At 40.6% G+C, this 25,234-nt stretch overlaps 1 protein-coding gene across 2 annotated transcripts in view; it reads left to right on the top strand.

Moving 5' to 3' along the window:
- Positions 1-918: 918 nt before the first annotated feature.
- The window catches only part of GRM3 (glutamate metabotropic receptor 3), a 194,977-nt gene continuing 170,661 nt past the window's right edge, over positions 919-25,234 (top strand). The window contains exon 1 of one of the 2 annotated variants that reach the window (XM_036328330.1): positions 919-1,600. The gene's annotated coding sequence lies outside the window, so the exon portion shown is untranslated. The remainder of the gene's footprint in view (positions 1,601-25,234) is intronic. The other variant, XM_036328329.1, reaches the window with a different exon arrangement.

Raw genomic sequence — 25,234 nt, 5'->3', positions numbered from 1 at the left:
TAGCATTAAAGAATGAAGTTGAATTGTCTCAGGCTACATATCACTCAGCCCCTGATTAACACAAAGTTAGTATATCAGGTTGGGAAATTTCATAAGTTTCAATTTTGAAATTAAATACAAGGTGTCTAAACATGGAAAGATGCCTGGAATGTTACCTTTAGGATTTAATCTGTAGCTCAGAGTCGATTCAAGCTATTTTCGTTTGCCTTTTTTTCTTTTGTGCCTACGTCACCGGTTTAAGGTTTTTATTTATTTAATTTTAAGAAGAAAGAAGGGGTTCTGTGGAGAACGTTGACTGGGTCTGCTAACCACCAGGAGGACTAAAGAAGGACTCCTGGGGGGGAGGGGTCGCTGCAAGGGGGCGGCGTGGCAGCATAGAGGGACAAGGAGGGAGACAATTCAGCACTCTCCTCTAATCTTATTCCACCCAAGAAATTTTGGAGAAAGCGAAAAAAACAGCAACCCAGCATTCTTCAAGGGGCGTGTCTTCCCTCCAGGGGCTGTCCAATCGAATTCCTTCAGAGGGAGCAATCCGGGAAGATTGATGAGGGTTGCTAGGAAACGGGAGCGTCTCCCGCCCGCCTGACCCAGAGATTGTTCTGCACAAGCCCTCTCCAGGGGCTTGCAATGTGCAGTTGAGCTGCGTGTGGGGCAGAGCTGCACACCGGCCTCCCAGGCTCTCTCGCTCCCACTCTCCCTTTCCCTCTCGCGCGCGGTGAGCCGGGTGCCAGGGGGCCACGGAGACCTTCTCCTGGGCTGACGGCGAGTACTCTCTCTCCTGCAGGCCGGGAGCTCGAGCAGAGCTTCAAAGTTAGAGCCGCAGATCTCCCGCCGCCCCACGCCCCTTCACCCCGCCCCTCCGCCATCCCCAACCTTGGCGTGCACTGCCTAAGGATTTCAGAGGGAGGCGAAGGTCCGGCAAAACCTCTCCGGATTTCCATTCAACAGCCCTCTCGGCTAGGTACCCTAGCGCCCCGAAGACTCTGCAGATACACCCCTATAAGCGGGAGGGAGGAGCGGAGGGGGGAGGGGAGAGGAGAGCCAGAGAGGGAGGAAAGGAGAAAGCCGGAATGAGAAGGAGAGAATGCCAGGTCCCTGCCCCTGCCGGCAGTCCCAGTCAGATGCCGTGGCTTTAGCCTGGCCAAGGTGAAGGAAAGTTGCTTCCGCGCCTGGGAAGTGTGTTTGCCTGTAACGAGGCGAGGGGCTCCGCTGGGAACTGTTCCCCCGCCCCCCCTGGAAGACCACTGGGTCTCCCCCTTTTCCCAACCTCCTTCGTCTCCTCCTCCCACCCTCCCTTTCCCCACTCCCCACTGACTGGGAGGCCTGGATGTGCTGCCACCGGGCAGTGGTCCAGCTCGCAGCCGGGAGGGGGCGGTGGCAGGGGCAGGGGGGCACTGTGACGGGAAGCGGCGCGCACAAGTTGGCCATCTCGGGGGCAGAAGAAGTTCTCCCTGGCATTTGGAAAGGACAAAGCCAGCAAGCTACCTCTTTTGTGTCGGATGAGGAGGACCAACCATGAGCCAGAGCCCGGGTGCAGGCTCAGCCGCCGCCGCTGCCACCACGGTCAGCTCCAGTCCCTGCCAGGAGTTGTCAGTGCCAGGTAAGGGGTCCAGAGCAGGACGTGTCCCTCTGGAGGGCGCCCGGGGAGGGCGCGCAGGCTCGGGTGCCGCGTGGGGCAGGTGCAGCCGGGAAAGTTGAGGCAGAGCAGAGACCGGTCCCTACAGTGTTGCAGGGGTGGGGAGGGTGGGGGGCAGAGGCCATGTGGGTGGGTGTGCGTGAGTGAGAGTTTGTGTGTGTGCGCGCACTTCTGTGTCTCCGGGCGGGAGGCAGCTTTCAGGGCACAGGATGCAGCCAGGATGAGCGAGGTGGAGGGGCCACGGATGCTCGCAGACCCCCACAGAGACCAGGCTCATCAGCCAACCACCACCAGCCCTGTTCTGGGCTCAGGATACGTTTGGATCTGGGGGTTCCTCAGGTTTTGTGCCCAGGAAACCCTGCGGTGACTGGCTGCCACACCGGCTGTTTCGTGTGGGCGTGGAGGTTGCCTGGCGAGGTGGGCAGCGGGCAGCGGGCAGCGGGACTTGGTCCGTGTGCAGCCGGGATGCACTCTGCAGGGGGAGGCGGCCAGCGGTTCGCTGTGCTGCAAACACTCTTGGAAATGATCCCTCACTCTATGCACTTTGCTCCCTTTGGCTTGAGTGAAAAATCGAAAAGCCAAACTGAGAGCATCTATCTCTTCATCTCTCCTGTTCCATTTTCTTATCTGACAGTGAGATAACTCAGAGGTCGGGGGATTCGCGGTCTAGAAATAGAGTAGATAATATATCCAAGGAGCTTGATTCTTAAGGATTTCATTTAGATTTTCTTCTAGTTCCTTCCCTGGGTTAACAAGCATGAGAGATTCCCCAAGGCGTAACTCTTTTAGGTAGATATCTTAAGGGGACATGCCCCTGCCTTGTAAGTATCTTCAAGCATTGTATACATTTTGATAACAAATAACAAAACGGCACACTTCTAATAATCTGTGGCCAAGTGCTCAGCTAAATTGCTAATAAAATTTTTCTACTGTTATTTGAATAATGCTGTGTTTGACACATACTGGTATAGTTACATGTATATTCAAAGTTGAGGTCAATGTGAGTTGAAGCTAGTGTGACTTAAAAACCTCAGCAATAGTTTAGTGCTTTGAGTTTCTCTGCTTCAATTTATTTGTGCTAGCTGATCTTAGAACTGGTCAGCAGAGCTATATGGTGTTTCTTTGAGGAGAATAAAGCATTTGTTGGTAGAGAAACATGGTTCAGTTCCCTACATCTAAGTCTGCTTTGGCTTATCTGATCACGTATTTTAAGGCTGCTACCTGAACTCTAATTGTTTGTGTAAATTTATTTAATATAGTCATAACCAGAACACTTAGATTGCCATTATACTAAACTGTGGGTTATACAGCTCCTACCACAGAGGTTTAGGCTATTACTTAATGATTCTATAGTGCTAGGCACCTTTTTTTTTTTTTTTTCTCAAAATAGGTCAGTAGAATTTAAACAGATTTTGGAAACTATTGTACACTAGACCTTAATAAAGTGATATTTCCCTTTCATAACACCAGTGTCTTGCATTTATAAAGATTTCTCACACCTGTAGGTTTTAGCTGTCCATCCTTTCAGGTTCTGATCATGCAGCAGAACTCTAAGGATATATTGAATGGTTCTGCCCTAACATTTACTTGATTTCTATTCAGAATAGCACAGGTGCTCGGGATGGAAACTAAGGAGAAAAAGTCTTGAAACTCATTTTTCACAAATAAAAGAACAAAAATGCTAGAATATCTACATTCATTGGGCTAAACAGAAGGATAAATGGTAAGAATACCTTTTAGTATTGACAGTCTCCACTTCTCCCCCCGCCCCCCCCAAAAAAGTTTGTATAAAATCTCTTGGTCTATGAGCTAGATCCTTACAAATGAAATCATTGAAAATTATGCCAACACAGGAATAGGATACACTTGTGGGGGGGGGGGAGTCTTGGGGGGTAGAGACCTCAATTTATATTGAATATTTTTCATAATTCAGGAATATGTGATTAGTAAATTGAGAAAGTATGAGAAGTTACACAAACAGAAAATATTATTAATAATGAAAATATTTTCAATGATCCACTTATTTGTGTATGATGGTCGTTTTAAAAAGTTGTGGTGTACACATGAAAAGAAATAATAAGTCAAATCATTTACCTCACAATGACCAAACATCAAAATCATCCCATCTCTAAATTTGTATCACTGCAATTAGAATTGGTGGGTTGAACAAATGAAAAGATAGGATAAAATTGAATTGTAATAAAATTTAATATTTTTTTGAATAAAAGAACAAGGATAAATGTCTAAAGGCCACCTGCCTCACTTCTCTACTTCAGGACAGGTGATCACCAGAGCTGCACAAGACTGAGGATGGTCTTCTTTTGAAAGATGTCCAGCAATAACATGTTTACAACTTCCCTGAATACCTTTTCCTCTTCCTTATTTCATGTCAAACTCTTTTCTTAAAATTAAACCATTTTCTCTTTCCTGTCCATTTCTCTAATAGATATCAGTCACAAAATGTTGCAAGATTTTTTTTTTTTTTCCCAGGGTCCTACCTACCTCCTGCCAAACTGTGGTCATTGACCTGGGGATGAAAGGTTTCAATTTGTTGTCCTGTACTCCACATCATCCCAAGATACCACTAAACAACAGAAATGAAAATTAATACCTGAAAGCCAGGCAGACAGGATGCATTTATGCACATTGGAATGTGGCCAGAGTTCCAGGGTGAGAATTGTTTTCTCCAGGGGTCCCTCCCAAAAGTAAAGGAATAGTGTTTACTCATGCTTCGCTATTTTACACTGTTTATTGTGCATTTTCTGAGATGCTGCTAAATGCATCCAATTCTACATTAGATAAATTTGTTGAAATTGCTCCCTCGAAGTAGCATAAAATGACAGAAGATTTTCCACCAAGACTGAACACATAAAATGAGTACAATCATAGTAATCACACAGACGGTAGAAGCTATTAGGTCATTCTCCTCCTTCCACTTCTAATGTAAGCTTGGTCCCCATCGCATACTGCATTTTGGAGTACTTCAGTCCAGTCTGATTTTAAATGGCTCGAGTAATGTCTTTTTCCAGTGCATTTGAAAGACTATTTCACAGTCTAATAGTTCTCCCTATTAAGAACTTTGTTGTAATATTCAGCCTAATTATCCCTCTGTTCTATTTTGTCTTGATACTTATTCCCTATTATAACCCCTCTGGACCAGTACATTCTGTTGCCTGATTTAGAGTCTTCATCTCACATTTATTCATGATTTGCAGGATACAAAAGGCTTTATACAGTAACAGGGGAGAACACAAAGGTGACAGTTCTATATCTGAACACCCTTTCTAAACATTTAAGACAAATCTTTCAGGTCATCTATATTATATCTATATCTATATCTATATCTACATATATCTATATATTTTTTAAAAGATAACTTTTAAAAATATATACTTTTATTGATTCCAGAGAGGAAGGGAGAGGGAAAGAGAGATAGAAACACCAATGATGAGAGAGAATCATTGATCAGCTGCCTCTTACACACCACACACTGGGGATTGAGCCCTCAATCTGGGCATTTACCCTGACCAGGAATTGAACCATGACCTCCTGGTTCATAGGTCAATGCTCAACCACTGAGCCATCCCAGACAAACTGATTACATATTCTTAATAGCTTGTGTTCCTAATGTAAGTGAGGAAATTTTCCAACTCTGACAGTAATGACCCATGTGAATATTGAGCTGATTCCTTCTAAGTAATGTTCTATGTGGATGCACATTTATGAGACATTTTCATTGCAAATTTGATATCAACAGAACCCTGTCAACACCCACACTACAAGGGAATTCTGTGACATGCTGGTCTGATGCTCCACTGAGCCCCAGAAGCTGTTGTCATGTAAATTTCACTATTGAAATGAAAGTGATTTCCATAATTAATCAGATGTGCTAGGCATATAGTGGTGTGTATAGTTTAGATGTATACATTAACATAATACAGTAATTCTGTTAGAATACAGTAGCCCCTTCATACTAAAACAATGTTAAAAGCCAGCAGAAGTAAGCTTGAATTCATCACTGTACTAAATCATGAAAAGTAAGTTTGAATCATGTATATATCAATATGGAATAAGTTTTGACTTATATGGAGGTACCATATGTGAAGGTGAGTTTAAAAATAGAAAAAATCCAAAATAACCACAAGAGAGAAACATGTTTTCACTTCATTCACTTAAAATCTCGTTCTAAGATGTCTACGCGCAGGCTTCTGTTGAGAGTCTTAAGGAAATGTCTCGGTAGACTCACCATCCTACTCAGTTGTTTCTTCAAGCCCCAGCCATTGAAATGTAAGTTAAGCTTCTCAGTAGAGGAGTAAATGATATAAATCAGGAAATAAGTTCCTAGGTTACACTTGGCAAGTCCAGAAAATATAAGACTCAGAGTAAAGTGAATCAGCAGCTAAAAATACTTTTCCACTGCTTGGTGAGCATTAGACTGCACATAGAAACATTTATGTAGATTAAATTAAGGAAACAGTAAAAAAAAAAAAAAAAGTGGCATTCTAAAACTGAATATGTCTTTAAGAGAATAAAATTAGACTGCATGGAATAAATAATTTTTAAACCAACGTTTTTTTTATAGTACCATTCATGGCATAGTGGTGAGTACCCTCAAAATGATTTTCCTTAGAAACAAAGGGGAAATCAATTTTCTTGGTGTAGGGAAAGTAGGCCATTAATGTACTTGTGACTTCTCCCTGGGACTGAGGCATTCTAAGAAGTCTGTGTCTACATGGACTATAATACTTCCTCACCAAGTGAGTATTCTTTTTATGGAACTGAAAATTGTACACTGTACTTTAAGAATGGACAGAAAAATAAACTAGGAAAACATTCAGGTGTAATTGTAGACTAAAACATCATATTTGAAAATGAAACCACATAAAGAGAAGGTATCTCCACAGAAAGCCCAAGGCAGCTGTCATTTTTACTTGCCTGTGTAGCACTACACACACACACACACACACACACACTCACACACTCTACCCACATACACACACATTTGAGTAAATTCATTTGAAAGAGTATCGATAGACACCAAACAAAAAATTTCAAAACCATGACACTAGACACATAGTTTGAAAAACATTACCACCTATAGATGTAGCATGGGATTATTAAGAGTATAATAATTTAAAGACACTCCCCTAAAAAAAAAAAAATTACCTTCAGAAAGAAAAAGTAGCTAATAAGGAAGCAATCAGTCAACAAATCCTATATAATAAAACCCTAATATGCAAATCAACTGAACAGTGGAATGACCAGCGGAACCAACGGTCGCTGTGATGCACACTGACCACCAGGGGCAGATGCTCAACACAGGAGTGTCTGCCCCCTGAGAGGGCGGCGATCAGGGGTGGGGCTGGCCAGTGGGTGGCGCCAGGCCGCCAGCCAAGGTGGGTGCCAGCGGGGGGGGGGGGGGGGTGCTGATCGCCCCACCTGCCTGTCACCCCATAGATGGCCCTGATTGCCAGTCAGGCCTACGGACCCTATCCTATATATTGGGAAAGGTCTCTTAGATTTAAATATTAAAACCTGGCAAGGCTACTCTAACACTGAAAATATAGGATGTTGCAGCGATGACATGCATGGACTCTGGCTTGCACATTTTGTGGTCAGCCCTGATTCTGACAGTTATAACTGTGTGACAAAGCCAATTACTTAACTTCTCTCTGCTTCAGGTTTTCCACCCATAAGATGGGGAAAATGGTATTACTGCCTCAGAAGGATCATGTTATGTACTACTTTTTATAATCAGGGCAAAAAAATGTAGCTGCCCATACAACAGCAAGATGCCTTTCACCTGTATGATAAGTATGGTCATTGGTGCATGCAGCGTCCCAGATTGCAAGAGGACACAGGCTGGGCTGAGGGAACCCCCCCCCACACACCCCCCAGCCACATGAATTAAGTGCACTGGGCCTCTAGTATTTAATAAACATCTATTATAATCAAAACAAATTCTGGACATGCCATGGGAACACAAGAAAAAAAATGTGAAAACATACAAAATTTCACAAACGTGTAAAGTTGAAGTATTCTAAAAATCAAACTTGAAACTCCAAAAAAGAGTTTCCACCCAACAAAAAAGCCTATTCCTTCTTTTAACAGATGTATTTAGATTTAAAATTTCAAACAGAGGCTGGAGCGTCATCCATTTCTCCATCAGAAGGGCGTTGGTGTTGAGGAGACTATAATTGCCATGTCTTTCAGTGCTTCGACAAAACCTCAGATGTGTGGCCTTCTGGCCAAGTGCCTGCGATTTATATCGGTGGGATTATCATTGTATCCGTGGGGGTGGAGCTTTCTAAGTTTGCTGTGGCTGAAGCATGAAAGAAGGCATAGACAAATTTCTACTGAAATTATGATTGCATGAAAGATTTGGAGGAGATGAAGAAGGCTGGTATCTTTCAGAGTACAGAGTAATCTTGTAATGTGAAGAATTTCTTTGGGTTGAGTTCCATGGAAGTTTGTCACTGACCTGTGTTCCTAAACTAGGAAACATGAATATTTGAACTAAGGGATAGGTTCTCCTGATCAATAAACAAGAAATACAAAAAATAAAATAAAATTTCAATAATAGATATTCTGACACTCTATGGCAGTGATGGTGAACCTATGACACGCATGTCAGAGGTGACACGCGAACTCATTTTTTTGGTTGATTTTTCTTTGTTAAATGGCATTTAAATATATAAAATAAATGTCAAAAATATAAATCTTTGTTCTACTATGGTTGCAAAGATCAAAATATTTCTATATGTGACACGGCACCAGAGTTAACTTAGGGTTTTTCAAAATGCTGACACGCCGAGCTCAAAAGGTTCCCCATCACTGCTCTATGGAGACAGAATGTTGGATGCTTTGAGGTAAGAAAACTAATGATGTGTCATAATAATCTACACTAATAAAAGAGAAACATGCAAATTAACCATCATTCCGCTACTCTCCTACACCCACCAGCCAATCAGAACGACTCTGCAAATTAACCCAACAAAGATGGCGGTTAATTTGCATATGCAGGTGGGGAGCGAATACTGAAGATGCCTGAAGATGGCGGTGGCCACAGAGCTGGAGTGAGCAGGAGGCTTGGGTTGCTCCCAGCGACGGAGGAAGGCAAACTTCCCACCGGCCCTGGGCTCTGCTCAAGGAGGGGCTGGGGGCCTGGGCTCCGCTTAAGGAGGGGCTGGGGTTGGGTCACCAGGGGCAACCCAGGCTTCCAGCCAGCCCTGGCCTCTGCTCGAGGAGCTGGAAAAAAAAAAAAGGAGGGGCTGGGAGTAGCCGGAGCAGAGAAGATAAGCCTCGCTGCTGCGGTCAGACCAAAGGCCTGGGTCCCAGGTGCCAGAGGAAAACCGGTGCTGGCAGCCAAGGGAAGGAAGGCCTATTGCGCGAATCTTCGTGCAACGGGCCACTAGTAGATGATATTATTGACCAATTGTCATGTGTTGAGAATTCTGCTAAAACATTGCATGGATCTAATTTAATACTCACAAGGGCCCTAGCAGGTAGGTACACTGATCCTCATTTTTCTTTTTTTTAATCCTCACCCGAGGATATTTTTTCCACTGATTTTTAGAGAGAGTGGAATGGAGAGAGAAAGATAGAGAGAAACACCAATGTGAGAGAGGCACATGGATTGGTTGCCTCCCACAGACCCACTACCAGAGCCAGCAGCCTGCAACCGAAGCATGTACCCTTGACTGGAGTCCTGGAATCGAACCCAGGACCCTTCAGTCCACAGGCCGATGCTCTAGCCACTGAGCCAAACTAGCTAGGATTAAAGAAGAGGAAATAGAGGCCCCGAGAGGTGAAGTAATTTTCCCTAGTTCAAGTTGTTAACAAGTCAAGAACTGGAATTCAAACTTTCTTATTCCATGTCCTTTTTTCTTTATTACTAAGCTATATTGCATCATTTTATTCAACAAATATTTTCTTAGCTCCAAGCAGAGGAACATAATTTTGTAAAGGAGACCAATGAGTAGTAAAACGGAACCTGGAATAGAGTTCTACAGACTCAGCCTTTCCCTATATCCAGTTAGTCACAGTGTCTTCTGAGGGACAATGAAATTCAATTGGAAGAAATAAACTGAAAAATTACTTAAAATTAACTAGATCTAAGAGATGAAAAAAAGAATCCAAAAAGTCTGTGAAGACATAAGTTAACAAGCTGAGAAATAAACACCAGGTGTGAAAATGGGAACAAAATATATTTCCTGGAGCCTAATTTTGATGGACATAACAATCTGTGAAACTAAATACAGTGGCAAGAATATAGTCTCAGAGAGCCTGCATGCAGGTGAATAGCATTTCTGTTTATTAAGGCTAAAAAATGCTGACGCTTCTCTCTTCTTACTACCTAACAACTTCCCACCAGGAAAACAAGCTGGTAAAAATGTCTTGTAGACTAGTAACATTTTGAAATCTCTTTACCCAATTGAAGTATTCATCACCTTTATGTAAGAAGTACAACACTGTACATAGTTGGCCATTTATTCATAATATATACAACAACTTAAAAGAGGACCAGCTCAAGGGTTTCAAATTTTAAACACACCAAGAACAAGAGAAGGAAAATGACCCGCTGATGATTCCAAAGACTCAGTTAGTGGAGCTGCTCTGGGAAAACCCGCACCTCATAATTCTCTGACCTGGGTGCTTTCCCACAGGCAGGAAGCCTGCTGTCTTGGTTGCATGAATTTATATTTCATTTCAGGCAACCAAACAGCTGAAATATGAGGCTTTACTTGAAAGTGTTTCTCTGATTTGTGCGAGAATATTTTATGGACAAAGAAATGGATGGATATCACAGATCTCTCCCTCCAACTGGTGAAGACTGTTTCTTTTGATTGTTAATAATATATAGCAGATAGGTTATTAGTAATATTTTATATTTTGCTTAACAGTTTCAATTCACCATGTGTTGATGAATATAACATAATAACTGCTTTCAGAAAATATGTCAAAATGTATGCCAATTTAGGAGATGGCACTACAAGGTTAGAACAGTCAGAATTTGTATGTGCCTCAAGAAGAAAATGAGATCTGAAGAATACAATGAACTGTTTATATTTTGAAGAATCTTATTTTTCCTTAAAAAGACCCTCTCCAGGCTGATGCATTAATCCTAGAGATTTCAGTTAAGACCAGATACATTGGTGACCAGACTAGACCACATTTCAGAATTAGTAAAGAGACACGACATGCAACTTAGATTTCTAACCCATCTCCTCAATAGATTTTGCTCAAGGCTTGCCCTTGGGGGAAAAAAATGCTTTTAAGAATGCTAAGAACCCCACTTCTCTCCCACCCCAATTTCTTCTAGTACTTGCCTTGGCTCCTTAAGTTCTCTGAATTTTAAACTAAAGTATTTTATCCAAGAAGTACAAAAGAGCATATACTCATAGGTCCATGTAGTGCACTAACCCTCCAACACATTGGATTTATTTCTTGGTTCATTTTTTTCAGAAAAGCTAACTTCATCCAGTTTGGGGAGAAGTGGGCACAAGGAAAACTTATAATTTTTGCCTGCTTCGTAATTTTGACTATGAAAAGCCCTTCCTTCGCTCTGATTTCTTGAATATACATGATGCAGTCACTTGAGAGGGAAAAGACCTTTCCTGTAGTTATTGAACAAATGAAGCCCTGATAGGAAGAAGGTTGGAGTGTTATGGAGTGCTTACCCTCCCCACATTTTTTCCTTCTAAAATCCTAAATTTGTGTTTGTTGCTATATGCTGGAGGTAGAGAATCAGGCCATCTTAAGTATGCTCCTCAGATGGAAAAGTTTGGAACATATAAAGCAGGGAAGAGTGAGAAAGTTGAAGTTCAAAGTCAGAACAGCTCTCTTCTTCCTTCCCTTCTAACCCTCCCACCTATTGTACCAACAACAATTATCTGCTTACTTCTGCTAAAAAGACTTGTTACCCAGAAGTGCCTGCATCAGAATCACTTTGAAGTTTACTTGAAAGGAAGAATACTGGGACAGATGCATCCCAGGCTAATTTTCTTTAGGTTGGGATTCAAGAATATACATATCAAGTAAGCTTCCAGATAATTCTTTTAAAAAAAATGTTTTTTTATTCCTCACCAGAGAATATTTTTCCATTGATTGTTAGACAGAGTGGGAGGGGGTGGGGGTATGGAGAGAGAGAGAGGGAGAGAGAAACATTGATGTGAGAGAGACACATCTATTGTTTGCCTCCAGCACTCACCCTGGGCCAGGAAATCAAGCCTGCCCTTGACCGGAATCAAACCCAGGACCCTCCAGTTGGCTGGCCGATGCTCTATCCACTGAGCAAAACCAGCCAGGGCCAGATTATTACACTCACATTAGAGAAATATAACGAAATACCAGAGACTAGATGGCTTAAGTCACAGACATTTACTTCTAACATTTCTGGAGGATAGTGTCAATGTAAGAAGCAACCAAACCTGTAGAGAATTTTTATGAGTTTATTTGAGTCAAACAGACCACAATTGACAGGAAGCAAAATCTCAACAGATTGAGAAAATGCTCTGGAGAATGGCAGTTTTGCAGCTTATTTTATACATTAGAATAAAAGAAGGAAATATAAGGAGGGTTACATAAAATCCATTGGTGGTAGCTTAAGGGGGTGGGAGAAAGCAGGGCAGGGAAATTTCTGGGATTGGATAAAAAGTAAAACCAGGAGACACATCATTATTTTACATTGGTGGGCACAGGGTGATTAATAATTAACATTTGCAGCACATGGAGAGGCTATGTGGGGAACAAGGTAACAATGAGAGGTCTGTGGTCTCCTGCTCTGTTGTGCCTCAAGGGGTTTACAAAAGAAAATTACTCTGACATTTCAAAGGTATGCGATTAAATGCAAAAACACAATCAACAGGCTCTCTTAAGGTAAAGATTGACCTTTGTCAAGGAAGTAATAGGCCTAGGAAGTGACTAGCCACCATAACCTGCTTTTAGTTAGACCATTCAATGTGGTTACTTTCAGTTTCTGAGTTTCGCGGGCCTTCCATGCAGGCCTCCACCTGAGCTTGTCAGGTTTAGCATGTTGCTCTTTTTCAATCCACAATGGAAAGTCCAAGGTCAAGGTGCAAGCAGATCCCATTCCTGGTGAGAGCCCGCTTCCTGAAGGACCAGCTTCTTGCTCTGTTCTCACCCAGTAAAGAGAGAGCACTGGTCTCTCTTCCTCTTCTGACAAAGACACTAACATCATTTTGGGGCCCCATCCTCATGACCTCCTCTGACCCTAATTACCTCCCAAAAGTCCCTCCTCCAAATACCATCACTTTGGATTTAGAGCTTCAACGTATGGATGGGATGGGGCCACAAACATTCAGTGCATAACAATTAGACAGAAAATGATGGTCACACAGAGAACACCCAGTGAATGACCGTACAAAATTACCTCCCACAGCAAGTCCACTTTAATTAGATTAACCAGTTGTATAAAATAAATTCTGCATGCCTGAATATCAATTAATTAATAGAGCTCAACTAATAAAGCCCAGTCTCTGAGAGTTGTGCAAAAAGATTTATTTTCTGGAAAACATCATATTGTTTCCATTGCAAATGAATTTTTTCTTCTATTACCTACAGTAAATTCCACGAAGATACACAAACACACACAATACATGTCTTTTGGACATCTTTATTTGGAAAGTTTCTCATTTTTCTTCTTCTATCCTATATTTTATAACTGCAATATTGAAATGTTACAAAGGGAAGTTACTGGTGTTTGAAGAGCATCATGAATGAAAAATTCTTTCATTTCTAAGAATAGAAAAGCTTCTGCATTTAGATAACTGCACATTTAAAACTGAAATTGTCTTTATAACTATATTCTTGTGAGCTAGGGGGATGTGGGAAAACATTGTTTTGTCACAGTTCCCTCCCTCTCCCTCCGGATCTGCAGAGGGGGAGAAAAACTTCACTTGGCAACTTCTTATACACTCTCCACTCAGCGACTACTTCGTTCAAGTGAATGGTTGCTTAGTGGAAGTTGGCAATCCTCACAAGTACTGCCAAAGATAGTTTTCTAAGCAGGGTCCAGAGCCTCATGGGGTAAATGCTAAAGAGGGAATGAGGGCGGGGCAGCAGGGGGTGGAGGGGCCTTAGGCTAGGCCACCCCGCCAGATTTACCTCCTGGGGGGTCTATGCAACCGCTTTGTGTTCACACTTAATAAAGGACTTCATGAAGAGAAAAGCAATAGAAAATAGACCATATCCTCCTCCCCCAACAAACCCCTCTCTCTTTCTCTCAAAAATAGTAAAAAGCAATTTAATTTCTAAAACTTAGGCTGTCTTAGGTCCCCAAATGTCAAATTGTTGAAGGCTACTCTGAAGAAGAGCCTACCTTTCTTACCTCTGATGGTTACAGTGCCTACACCTGATAAAGGCCCCTCCAGGGGACCCTCCCTCTGACAGGACAGCTCCATCTAGCTAAAGCTAAAAACTCATCACCACCCCAAGCCAGCTTCTTCCTTCTTATTTCCAGAATCATCTCCCCAGAAATTAGTTCAAACTCTTGGAATTGCCTGGGATTTCCCTTCTGTTTGGTCCTCTGGTGATTCCTCCTTCATAAGTCATCCCACCCAGAGTGCTCCTTTCTCTCCTACTGCTGCCAAGACCTTAGTCTCTCTAGGTTATCATCATCTACTCTCAATCATCTGTGATAGTTTATCTCCTCCAGTCTCTTCCTTCTCTTTTATTATTAACTAGAGCCCCAACACGCAAAATCCCATGGCCCACTCACCCCTCACCCGCGTGCACCCCCCCCCCCCCGCCTTGACACCCTAACCTCACCACCCAGAGCTCAAGTGCGCCTGGCCCCGCCCCCGTCCCCTCGGGCCTTCTCTGGCCGCTTTAAGCCCCATCCTTGGTCCGGTGAGTCGCCTTGGGCTGGTTCCACCTCCTCCAGGTGCCTCCCCGCTTCCACTCCATATCCGGAGCAACATGGCAGCTCCACCCCATCATGGCACTGCAGGAGAGCTTGGAAGCCTTGCACCTACTGCAGAGTTTCAAGTGCCGCTTCCTGGCAGCGTGCTGCACTCCTTCCCCTGGCAGGTGGGCGGCAGGGCACTCTGAGTGCCAGTGGTGGGCGGTGAAGGACTGGTGCGGGGGGCACTAGGGCTCTCACCCCTGCCCTCCCCTGCATGGGATGGTCCCACCTTCTCCAGTTGCCTCCCCACTTTTTCCCGTCTCCAGAGCAACGTGGCGGCTCCACCCTGCCACGCACACAGCCTCCTGCTGGACAGTCGATCGGGCATGAGGGAGTCACAACCATTAGCATATTAGCTCTTTTTATATAGGATTTACCCGACACTTAGTGAGTGCCTACTGTGTGTCCAGTCACTGTCCTAAAGATATTATAGCAGTGAACAACAAAAATTTAGAAAGATTTTTGTTCTCATTCACGTTACACTAAATAGTGAGTTTATTCATAAAATAAACAGGAGAACTAAGGTACTATGGGGAAAATATAATGATGTAATGTAAAAAAGAATGCTATTGCCTTAAAAAAGAAAAAGGAATATTGCTACCAGATGAAGTTAGATGAATAATTGGCTTGACCATTCCATTCCCTGGTTTAAAAGGCATTAAATATAAACTCAGCACTTAAAAAAAAAAATGTTTGAACTTCCTACCTTGCATCGAAAATCTTTTACAAGCAGGCCACCAATGTATCTTTTCAGCCCTTTTTCCTCAAAACTAGCCTCTCCTCTATTCAGATTTTCTGTCTGCGCACAAAATAGACCTTTAAGGATATTTGTAGTCATAAGTCCATTTAGAATGTGTTTTCCTCTTCCTTGTTACAAACCTACACTTTAAGGCCAATTTCAAATCTCAGTTCATCCCGTCCATGCTAATGATGTTTTCATCTGACCTACCAAAGAAATTCTTACCCAAAGCATTCCTGTGCTTCTCACCATATCTTAATTGCAAACTGTCTCCATTTAAAACTTAGTATGCCTAGACCAATGTAACAATTAAAACTTTGAACTTTAAGGTTGGATCTTCTCTCTGACCCCAACAGGAGCCTATTTCAGGTTAGAAGTTGAGAAAGAAAGAGCCAATGCCCCACCCTTCTTGTCACTCATTTAAAAAAAAAAAATATATATATATATATATATATATATTTTAATTGATTTCAGAGAGAAAGGGAGAGAGAGAAACATCAATGATGAGAGAGAATCATTGATCGGCTGCCTCCTGCCAGGCCCCTACTGGGGATTGACCCTGCAACCAAAAATCAAACTGATGACCTCTTGGTTCCTGGGTGGATGCTCAACCACTGAGCCACACCTGGCTGGGCTCCTTGTCACTCTTTTAAACTCTAGTTCTGACTTGTCCAAAGTTGGAGGTGAAGGATAGATAGGCTTAGACAGGGAATTGTGAGAAACAAGTTCTTCCCTGACAGGCTTCACATTCTCTGGGGCCCCAGATTTTTAAGACGGAATCTCTCTGAGAGAGGGGGGGGGGTGGAGAAAGAGAGAGGGAGAGAGAGAGTAGAGATTTCTTTCTCCATTGCTGGAGGTCTCACACCTGAGTTTCCTTGACACAAGTGTTCCTTTGAGCACACCCGCTCAGCACCTGCTCTTTCAGCAAATTCACTCCCCACGGACTCTCATTTCTGGAGTGCCATTTCCCCTCCAGTCCTTTCTCTTAGGCTAGGCTTCTCCTGGCATTTGATCCACACAAAAAACGTGAACATCGTTGCAGGAACAATTCCCAGCATGTGGACCAGTCCCAAGATTTCCTCATTGCCCCATGGCCAAAGCGTCTAAGCATCTGGCTCTTCTCTCATCCCCTGTGTTTCCCAGCCTGGCGTCAGACCGAGGCCACTTTGTGATGCTTTGTGCTTTGGTGCACAGAAGCATTTCTTGCTACTCTCCCTTGAGAATATACTTTGACATAATGAATGCAGTGCATTCTCTTGCATAGTCTGTTTCTGACTTGGCTGTGAATTTAGCAAAGTGCCTTGGTTCCACTAGACCAGTGATCGGCAAACTGCGGCTCAGCAAACCGCGGCTCGCGAGCCACATGCGGCTCTTTGGCCCTTTGAGTGTGGCTCTTCCACAAAATACCGGCTCTTCCACAAAATACCGACTTATGCACATTGGCCACGAAGTTTCAATCGCACTGTACGTGCGCGCCCGCACGTGGTATTTTGTGGAAGAGCTACATTCAAGGGGCCAAAGAGCCGCATGTGGCTCGCGAGCCGCAGTTTGGCGACCACGGCACTAGACCAATAGATGTTTGTGTGGAATGTATGAATGTGGTAATACAATTTAAGTTAAAAAAAAATTATAACTTTTTTATAAACCAAAAAAAAAATGTGTTTTGTGTGTGTGTGGGGGGGGGTTGTTTTGTTTTTTATGGAGCTACCTGTATAAAGACTCACAGAAATTAATGCCTATGGAATAATTTAAGATGTGGTCAGAACAAGTAACTCTCTCCCTACTTAGGATTAACTCCAAAAAGGACAAAGATCTTGCCTGTCTTTTTCAGTGGTCTACAATAATGAATGGAATATGTAATAATACTTAACACACATTTAAGGAATGACAGAATTTTATTTTATTCATGGGTATCCTCCATGCTAAAAGAGTAACATTAATTTTTCCCATTGGTATGCTGCATTTTAAAGATTAGAATTATTTTTACAATCTTAAATTTAATCATACCATTTCCTAAAAGCATTTTGGATCTCAAGCAAAATAACTCCATATAAAATGTTAAATTTGGCATGAAAACTAACATCAATTCAATTAAATAAGCCTTTATTGAATATCTGCTACTTTCGAGGCACTGGGCAAAGTACTGAGGGGATACAGAAAATAAAATCACTCTGTTTTACCTAAGAATTTATAATCTTACTAGTAGCCCGGTGCATGAAATTCATGCACATTAAAAGGGAATTAACTAATGGAGATATTTTAATATTGCTATTTGCCCTTTCTCTATAATAGAAGTGTGAGAGATGAAAGGAAATTAGTAAAATGTATATGAAAATAATATATAAATTTATTAATAAATAAACAGTAACAAAAGGACATAACAACAGAGGCATGATATAAAAATGACAAAAACATGATATGAAAACAAAAACATGATATGAAAACAGCAAAAACATGATATAAAAACAACAGTGATGCAAACAATGACTGGGAAAGTGATTAAACTTATTCTAATATCTCTCTGTACACCACATTAAGAGTGAAAACACTTTCAAAGTGCTTGACTAATTTCCCTTGTGATGAAGTATTTAGAACTTTAACTGTAATGCCACATGCTCTTCAAACTCAAAAGAAAACAACATATAACTGACCGTGGGCAAAAACGGGTTCAGGTAGGAGTATGCCTACTCTGTCTAGTGCAGTGGTTCTCAACCTTCCTAATGCCGTGACCCTTTAATACAGTTCCTCATGTTGTGGTGACCCCAACCATAAAATTATTTTCGTTGCTACTTCATAACTGTAATTTTGCTACTGTTATGAATCGTAAGGTAAATATCCGATATGCAGGATGTATTTTCATTATTTGCGACCCATAGGTTGAGAACGGCTGGTCTAGAATTTGTCCTTGTGATTTATTAACAGTCATCACAAATGCTGGCATCACGGGAAACCATCATCAAATCAATTTAAATGGGAGGCCAGTGTCAGATGGGGACAAATTAATTCTTGGAATCAGAGCAACCTCTCCCTCTGCAGATCCTGTTAATACTTCAGCTTCAATAATGTTAGGTCATAATCTTTTGATAATAAATCTGGTACCATTACAAAGACCCCATTTACTATTGTGATTTCTCAATAGCATGATGATTGCACCCACTTTCAATTTTAATTTATGACCCGGCATTCCTGAAGGAGTAATACTATTAACAAATTCAATGGGAAAATTTTCCTTTTCAGGATCATCTGTGGAATCAATGGAGTCATCACTCAAATATGTGTGAAAATCTCTATCGAGTATATCCAAAATTTCTTCATTTAATTTTTGAACATGCTCATTTTTTGGACAAAGAATTGAACGTTTAGATATATTTTTAATATTTTCTATAGTTATACTATTTCCAAAGGTAGCTGTAATAATAGATCTATTACAAATCATTTCACAGGGGATTTCAATAATATCCAAAATGAAAACTGCTATCAAGTTTGCCATCTACAAGTTTTACTAGCCATCCACTATAAGCAGAATCCTCTGATCTCATATTTGTTGTAAGAAACAACTTTCTGAAACATCCCCAAACATTGCAATACTTTAAACTATGGCCGATCACATAGCATGTGGTACAATACTGAGACGTTGTTGAAAATCCCCTCCAAGAAGGAGAACTTTCCCACTAAATACAACATTCATACTCATAATTTCTCTTAGTAATCTGTCTATGGCGTTTACAGCATGACTGGATGCCATGGTGCATTCATCAATAATGAGAAGTTGGGCCTTTTTAATAGTTTTAGCAACTTCACTCCTTATATTACGTCTAGAAATTGAAGTTTCATTTAATGGAATCGGTAATTTATATTGGGAATGAAAGGTGCTTCCACTGAGAAGTAAATTTGCAGCAATTCCTGTAGATGCTGTGGGTAAAACAGTACCACCACAAGCTCTAATATAATGTATTAAAACTTTATACAGTATGCAGGTGAATAGGATTCCTAGCTGGGAGGCCCCTGACAGAAAGCTAGCCACCTGTCGATTTCATGAGGAATGGGGCTCCCTCCTCCCTCCTGTCAGGGTCTGGGGTGCAGGTGAATGGGGTTCCTGGCTGGCAGGCCACTTGACAGCAAGCTATCCAACAGCAGATTCTGTGAGGAATGGGGCTGCCTCCTCCCTACTGTCAGGGTCTGGTTTGAAGGCCAGCCATGCCCCCTGTTGGGCCAGACCCAGAGTTCTACCATGCTGTGGCCTCCGCCTCAGCAACCCAGGACTGACTGCTGCTGGGCACTCCTGGCGCTCTGGTGGGTTCTTCCCTCAGGCCTTGCGGAAACAGCTCAGGGAGGGCACAGCCCTTAGCAAGGCAACCCAGGACTCAGTACTTCCACACTCCACTCCAAGGGCAGGCTCCTGCCTGAAACCTCGCCCTGAGGGCGGGTTCCTGCCTGAAACCTCGCCCTCTAGGAAATAGCCGGGGGAGGGCGCAGCCATTTCCAAGACGACCCCTGCAGGACTGACTTCCTTCTGGTTGGTCGAGCTTCGGGATGTGATGTTACACCCAGGGTTTTTATATAAGTAGATAGGGAAGATGAGATGTGTACATATGTAACTACAATAATAGAAAAATTCAGGAGCTCACCAGTGAGACCCCTGAGTGATCATTTTTCTGCTTAGCGTAAATAGAAAGTATCATATATAAAAAAAGTTGTTCCTGTCCTGGACCTTAAAAGATGATTAGAATTTCAGAGAGTGGAGAAAGCTGTTTGAGACCTAATACAAAGGTAGAGAGATAGTGTGTGGGATGTATTTGAGGAGCAGAGTGTAGACTGACTTTAGTGGAACAGTCAGGTGTATGGAAGTCAGGGAGAAGGTATGGCTCTAAGAGCAGATGGAACAATGGCTAACATTTCTCGTGTAGGAAGAGGGAACTTCTGGAAGCATTTGATCAGGGCAACCTTAAAGCACAAACCTGAAGATAAATATGAGAAAATAAAGCCTTGGGAGTCGGGGAGATGAGTGGACTCATTATGGCAATAGTTCAGGTGAGAGGTAATGATGACCTAAGTAGGGCAGTGGCAACGGGAATAGAAAACACGAAATGAGTCTAACAGACACAAAGATGAATAGTGCCTGGTAGGTCAGAATTCGCTGTTGGGTGGAAAATGCCAGCCAAAACAATTAAGCTAATCATTTTTCTCCTACAATAGAAAAAGTCATGCTGCATCAAATCCTTGGTTTAATAAAGGAAAAAGGGGGTTTTACAAAGGCTATTTTTTTAGGAACTAAAAAATATTGTTTAGGTTAAAAACAAATAATAATAATCCAAGTAAAAACTATCTGAAAACAAGACAGAAATGAAATCAACAGCATTTATCCTAAACAGGCAGGAGGTTACGCCACCATGGACGCTTATTAGGCTTCACTGGCCTCCTTGACTCTGGTGTCACCCTTCTAAATCCATCCAACAGCCTAGAGCCAGAATTATCTTAATAAAAATCTAAGCATGTTACTTTCTGTTTAAAACTCTCTAAAGATTTTCCATTGTCCTTGGGATAATCAAAACATGCTTTAACTGACCCACTATGACCTGCATATGTCTCCAGCTTTCTGCCTCATTACTTCCAACTCACACTTCTTCTTTCAGTCAAACTGAACAGCTTTGCATGCCTTGCCCCCACCCCCGCCCCCCCCACCCTCAACACCCCAAGGTCTTCTCATAGACTAGGCAACTTCCCAGAGCACTGGTCCACTCAATTAGAATTCTATACCACATTTGACCTCCTATAGGTTAGATCTTGCTGCTGTGCACTCCTCAAGTTCCCTGTACTTCCCTTTATTATATTTTACTATAATTGTCTACCTTCCTACTGTGGTCTGTAAGTGCTACAAAGACAGACCATGCTTGCGTGTTCAGAGCTATATCTCCATTACCCAGCAGTGTGATTAGCACATAGTAGATCAATAAATATTTATTGAATAAAGGGAGTCGTGGTTAATTAAATCACTCTAGGGCTCATTTCCTTCATCTTTAAAAATGGGTATTGATTTTTAAGATTCCTTTTATTCATAGAGTTTATATAAGTAAACTTCATCAGTAAAGAAGACAGACTTCAGCATTCCAAGTCTGAATCAGTATCATAATATACCGAAAAAATCATTGAGTTCTACTTATAAATTTACATTTTAATTGCTGTCTAAATAGCAAAGTTGTTAATGATATTAGTGATATTCCTCAATCTGTCCTCATTCTGCAAACATTTCTCCTCTTCATCTTGAACAGTGAGATTTGAGTAACAGGGAAATAGAGGAAAGTAACTATAAAAACTGACAGTTGAGTAAACTTCCCAAGAAAGACAGCTTTAGGCAGATTTCTGCCTCCCAGAACTTTCACAAATGAAAACAGATTTTAAACATTTTCATAGAAGAGGATTTATAAAGCTTGTTTGATAATACTAATTCCCACCAGTTCCAAGGTGTTTCATTTAATGCAATCTCTGACATAATACTCAAAACAAAATAAATGTGGTTCACAAACATATTCTCTACAGCATTTTTAGGAGAATGAGTAGGATGCTATAACAATAACTTTTATTGAGTACTTACTATATGCCAGATAGTGCTTATTGGCTGTACCTCTACTAACAAATTTAATCCTCACAACAACCCTATGAGGTAGGGACTATTATTATTCCCATTTTACAGAGAAGAATACTGAGTCACTAACACACGTTTACATAGTGAAAATATAGCTAGAATTTTAGCAGTTTTAGCTCACAAACTTGACCAGTTAACTATCATGCTTCTCTTATAAAATCATCCCTAAACTAGAATGTTTGATATATAAAAACAGTTGGAATAACTGTCTTAAATTTCTTGATTTGGAAATGAAGACAACTCAAAATCTAGTGACATTCTGAACTCTTTGTTGAAAATAAAAACTAGTAACAATCAAATGTTGGTTCGATTTGCTAATATTATTGAGCAGAGTATATTTAAATGTTTATGTATCTTATTTTCACCTAAACTCTTCTAATTCCAGTAGTTTGAGAGTCAACTGCAACTAAAAGAACCATTTCTAAGTCTTTATTTCTTTAAAAACAAGTTGTTCCGTTGATCTCCAGAGTATGTCCTCTACTTGAAAAGGCAGTCACAATACTTTTAATCTTTGTGTTAAAAGAGAAAGAGATCACTTAAAGAAAAAAAATCACTTCCCTTATTTTCTACAGGGAAAAAGTCTCAGATCCTTTTGTGGAAAATGAAAATAATTGATACATTGGTGAAACCAGGGGTCTGGAAAGGAAACTTTCCTACTTTATCCTTTTCCTGTCCACCCAGGTCTCAGAGTATGTATATTTACATGTATATAATCCTTGAATTGATTTATTAAGCTGTTTACAAGTTAAAAAGGAAGAGGTCCCGAAGTGATCATTACAGAATACAAATCAAGAGAGACAACTTTGAAAGAATAGTAATTTTGCTGCTTGATACTGACCTTAAGTCCCCAGGAAAAGAACAAAATAGCGAAAAGCAACTTTTTTCTCTCTATTCATAATTGTGAATTAATTGTATTGTGCAGTTTAGCTGAATTCTCCTGTATCCTAGGAGAAAACCTCTGACAGACTGGGAATTTTTGCTTGTTTATAATGTAAACTCAATATCTACAAATAGTTCTTAATACCACATAGGCTGATTGGAAAGCCCTAATTCCCAAAACAAAGAGGAAAAGGTGAACAAAACAATCCATCTGCAAAAGGAAATAGAATGTTTAAAAATCTCTTTTGATAATTTGGTTTTAAATAATCCTCTAAGAAAAATTTGTGATGACGTCAGAAGTCTGACTACAAAGCCTAAACTTGTTCATCAATGAAGTGTATATGCCTTGTGGCTTATATGCCTTCATTAGTTACTTTGATTATAAAAGTACTTAGCAATAGTTGTATCTACATTTAGTATAGCAATTAGCCCATGCAGTTCTAGCAAAGGGTAGGTTTGAGCATTTGCTGATAAATAGCAACACTGCTAAATTTTCATGGTAAAAATTAAAATATTAGAATTCTAATTTACTCAAATTGGACATTTCTATGCATGTCCATACCATTTCAGATATTTAATATTGACCTTATGATGATAATTCTACAGCTTCCTTCACTTAATCATGACATTTTTATTCATCCACTCAACACCTATTAAGCACATATATTGAAAATGTACTATGTTAGACACGGGCAAATAAAAATTTAAAAAACAAAACAAAAAGGTCCTTGCCCTCAAAAATCTTTAGTTATAATTTTAAAAGTCTACATTTTAAGGCTTTGGAAGAGCGTAACAAGAATAGTAGCATCATTGTCCTTCATCTCATATTTTGGGCAGAAATGAGTCAATAAAGTCTCTAGGGGCATGGATCTGCTTCCCTGGGCTTCCCGGAAGCATGCCAGAGGCTTAGGAGTCGCCCCAAACAAAGTATCTTTCTTTTTCTCTTAGTAACAAGATTTGCTTAATGCTTTTAAAGAGAAAAAAAATGTGTTGCAATATGAAGTATAAAGAAATACTCTTGGGGTTAAGTCTGCAATATCTTCATACCCATAAAAATGCCTCCATTTACTTAATTTAATATATTTTAACACATCCAACTATTCTTCTCAGAAACTCTGACTAAGCACCTCTGTATTTGTCTGACCCTGTGGTTGGTACTGGGGATCTGTAAATTTGATGTCAAATATACCTTATCAAGTAGCTCATGGTCCTATTATGTGGAACTTGTAGAAAATAACTCACAGTGTTTAACTTATTAATGACCATGGGTTCAGGTTTTTAAAAATACAAGAGGTACTCAATAAAACATAGAGCATATTTTCTAATGTTCTTTTCCTGAGGTTAGAAAGAATTTGGCATAATTAGAAAGTATTCGTTGATAGTTAACAAAAAAGTAATCTGAATCAAATGTCACTGGAAAATGTACATGGGGCCAATTTGAATTTTACAAAATAAAAAGCATTTTTGCTGCCAATGCTGTTCTGAAATTAATTGCAAGATGTGATTTTTAAATGACTTATCAAAAATTGTTGCACTGATCAATAAGTCAACTGAGACTGGAAACCACCACCAGCTAGTAATTTGATTTACTACCTATTATAATTCCTCCATAATGCATAATAGGCACTTTCACAGTTTAATGTTTCTGTAATTGAGATATAAATGAATGTATGTGCATACTTTATGAAATAATATTATTTTCCCAAAAAGTTGTTCTTAAATGCATGGTGAATCTTAAAACAAATGGTATCAGAGTTAAGGGAAATCTATTAATTGCCAGCACACTAACTGCTTATCTTATAAACTACATGTTCGATAAAAATCGCAAATTTCTTAACTAAATTTACTTTTCTTTTTTAATCCTCACCCAAGGATATGTTTTTATTGATTTTAGAGAAAGTGGAGAGGAGGGAGGGAGGGAAGGAGGGAGAGAGAAACATGGGTGTGAAAGAGAAATATCCATGATTACCTCCCATAGAAGCTCTAACCAGAGATTGAACCTAACACAGGACAACTCTCCAACCAACTGAGCCACCCATCTAGGATCTACATTTTCTTTTGAATGTTTCACATTTTGCTACAAATAGAATGATAAACTCTCTTTTTAATATACTTTCAAAATCCAAAATCACTTGCTTTGAAAAACCTGATTACCAGAATCAGAAATTATTTATCAATACCTTCATTATTATTCTGCTTATAAATAAGAATGGTGTTTTGTTAATCTTGATACATTTCTTGTAAAGAAAGTCATGTTCTAGTCATTTTTATATCGTTGGAGTCTATAATAATACCTTTAAAAGAATTAATGATGATTGAATAAATAAATGATAATGGAGGAAGTAATGGAGGAATAAAGACCTTGGGCTCAATAAGCCATCAAATATTTGCTGAATTACAATTAGCTGCTTA

This window comes from Myotis myotis, unplaced genomic scaffold (genome assembly GCF_014108235.1).
Source record: "Myotis myotis isolate mMyoMyo1 unplaced genomic scaffold, mMyoMyo1.p scaffold_m19_p_11, whole genome shotgun sequence".
In the NCBI taxonomy this organism is placed as follows: domain Eukaryota; kingdom Metazoa; phylum Chordata; class Mammalia; order Chiroptera; family Vespertilionidae; genus Myotis; species Myotis myotis.
The sequence above is the reverse complement of the archived record's forward strand: the minus strand, read 5'-3'. Positions and strand labels throughout refer to the sequence as shown.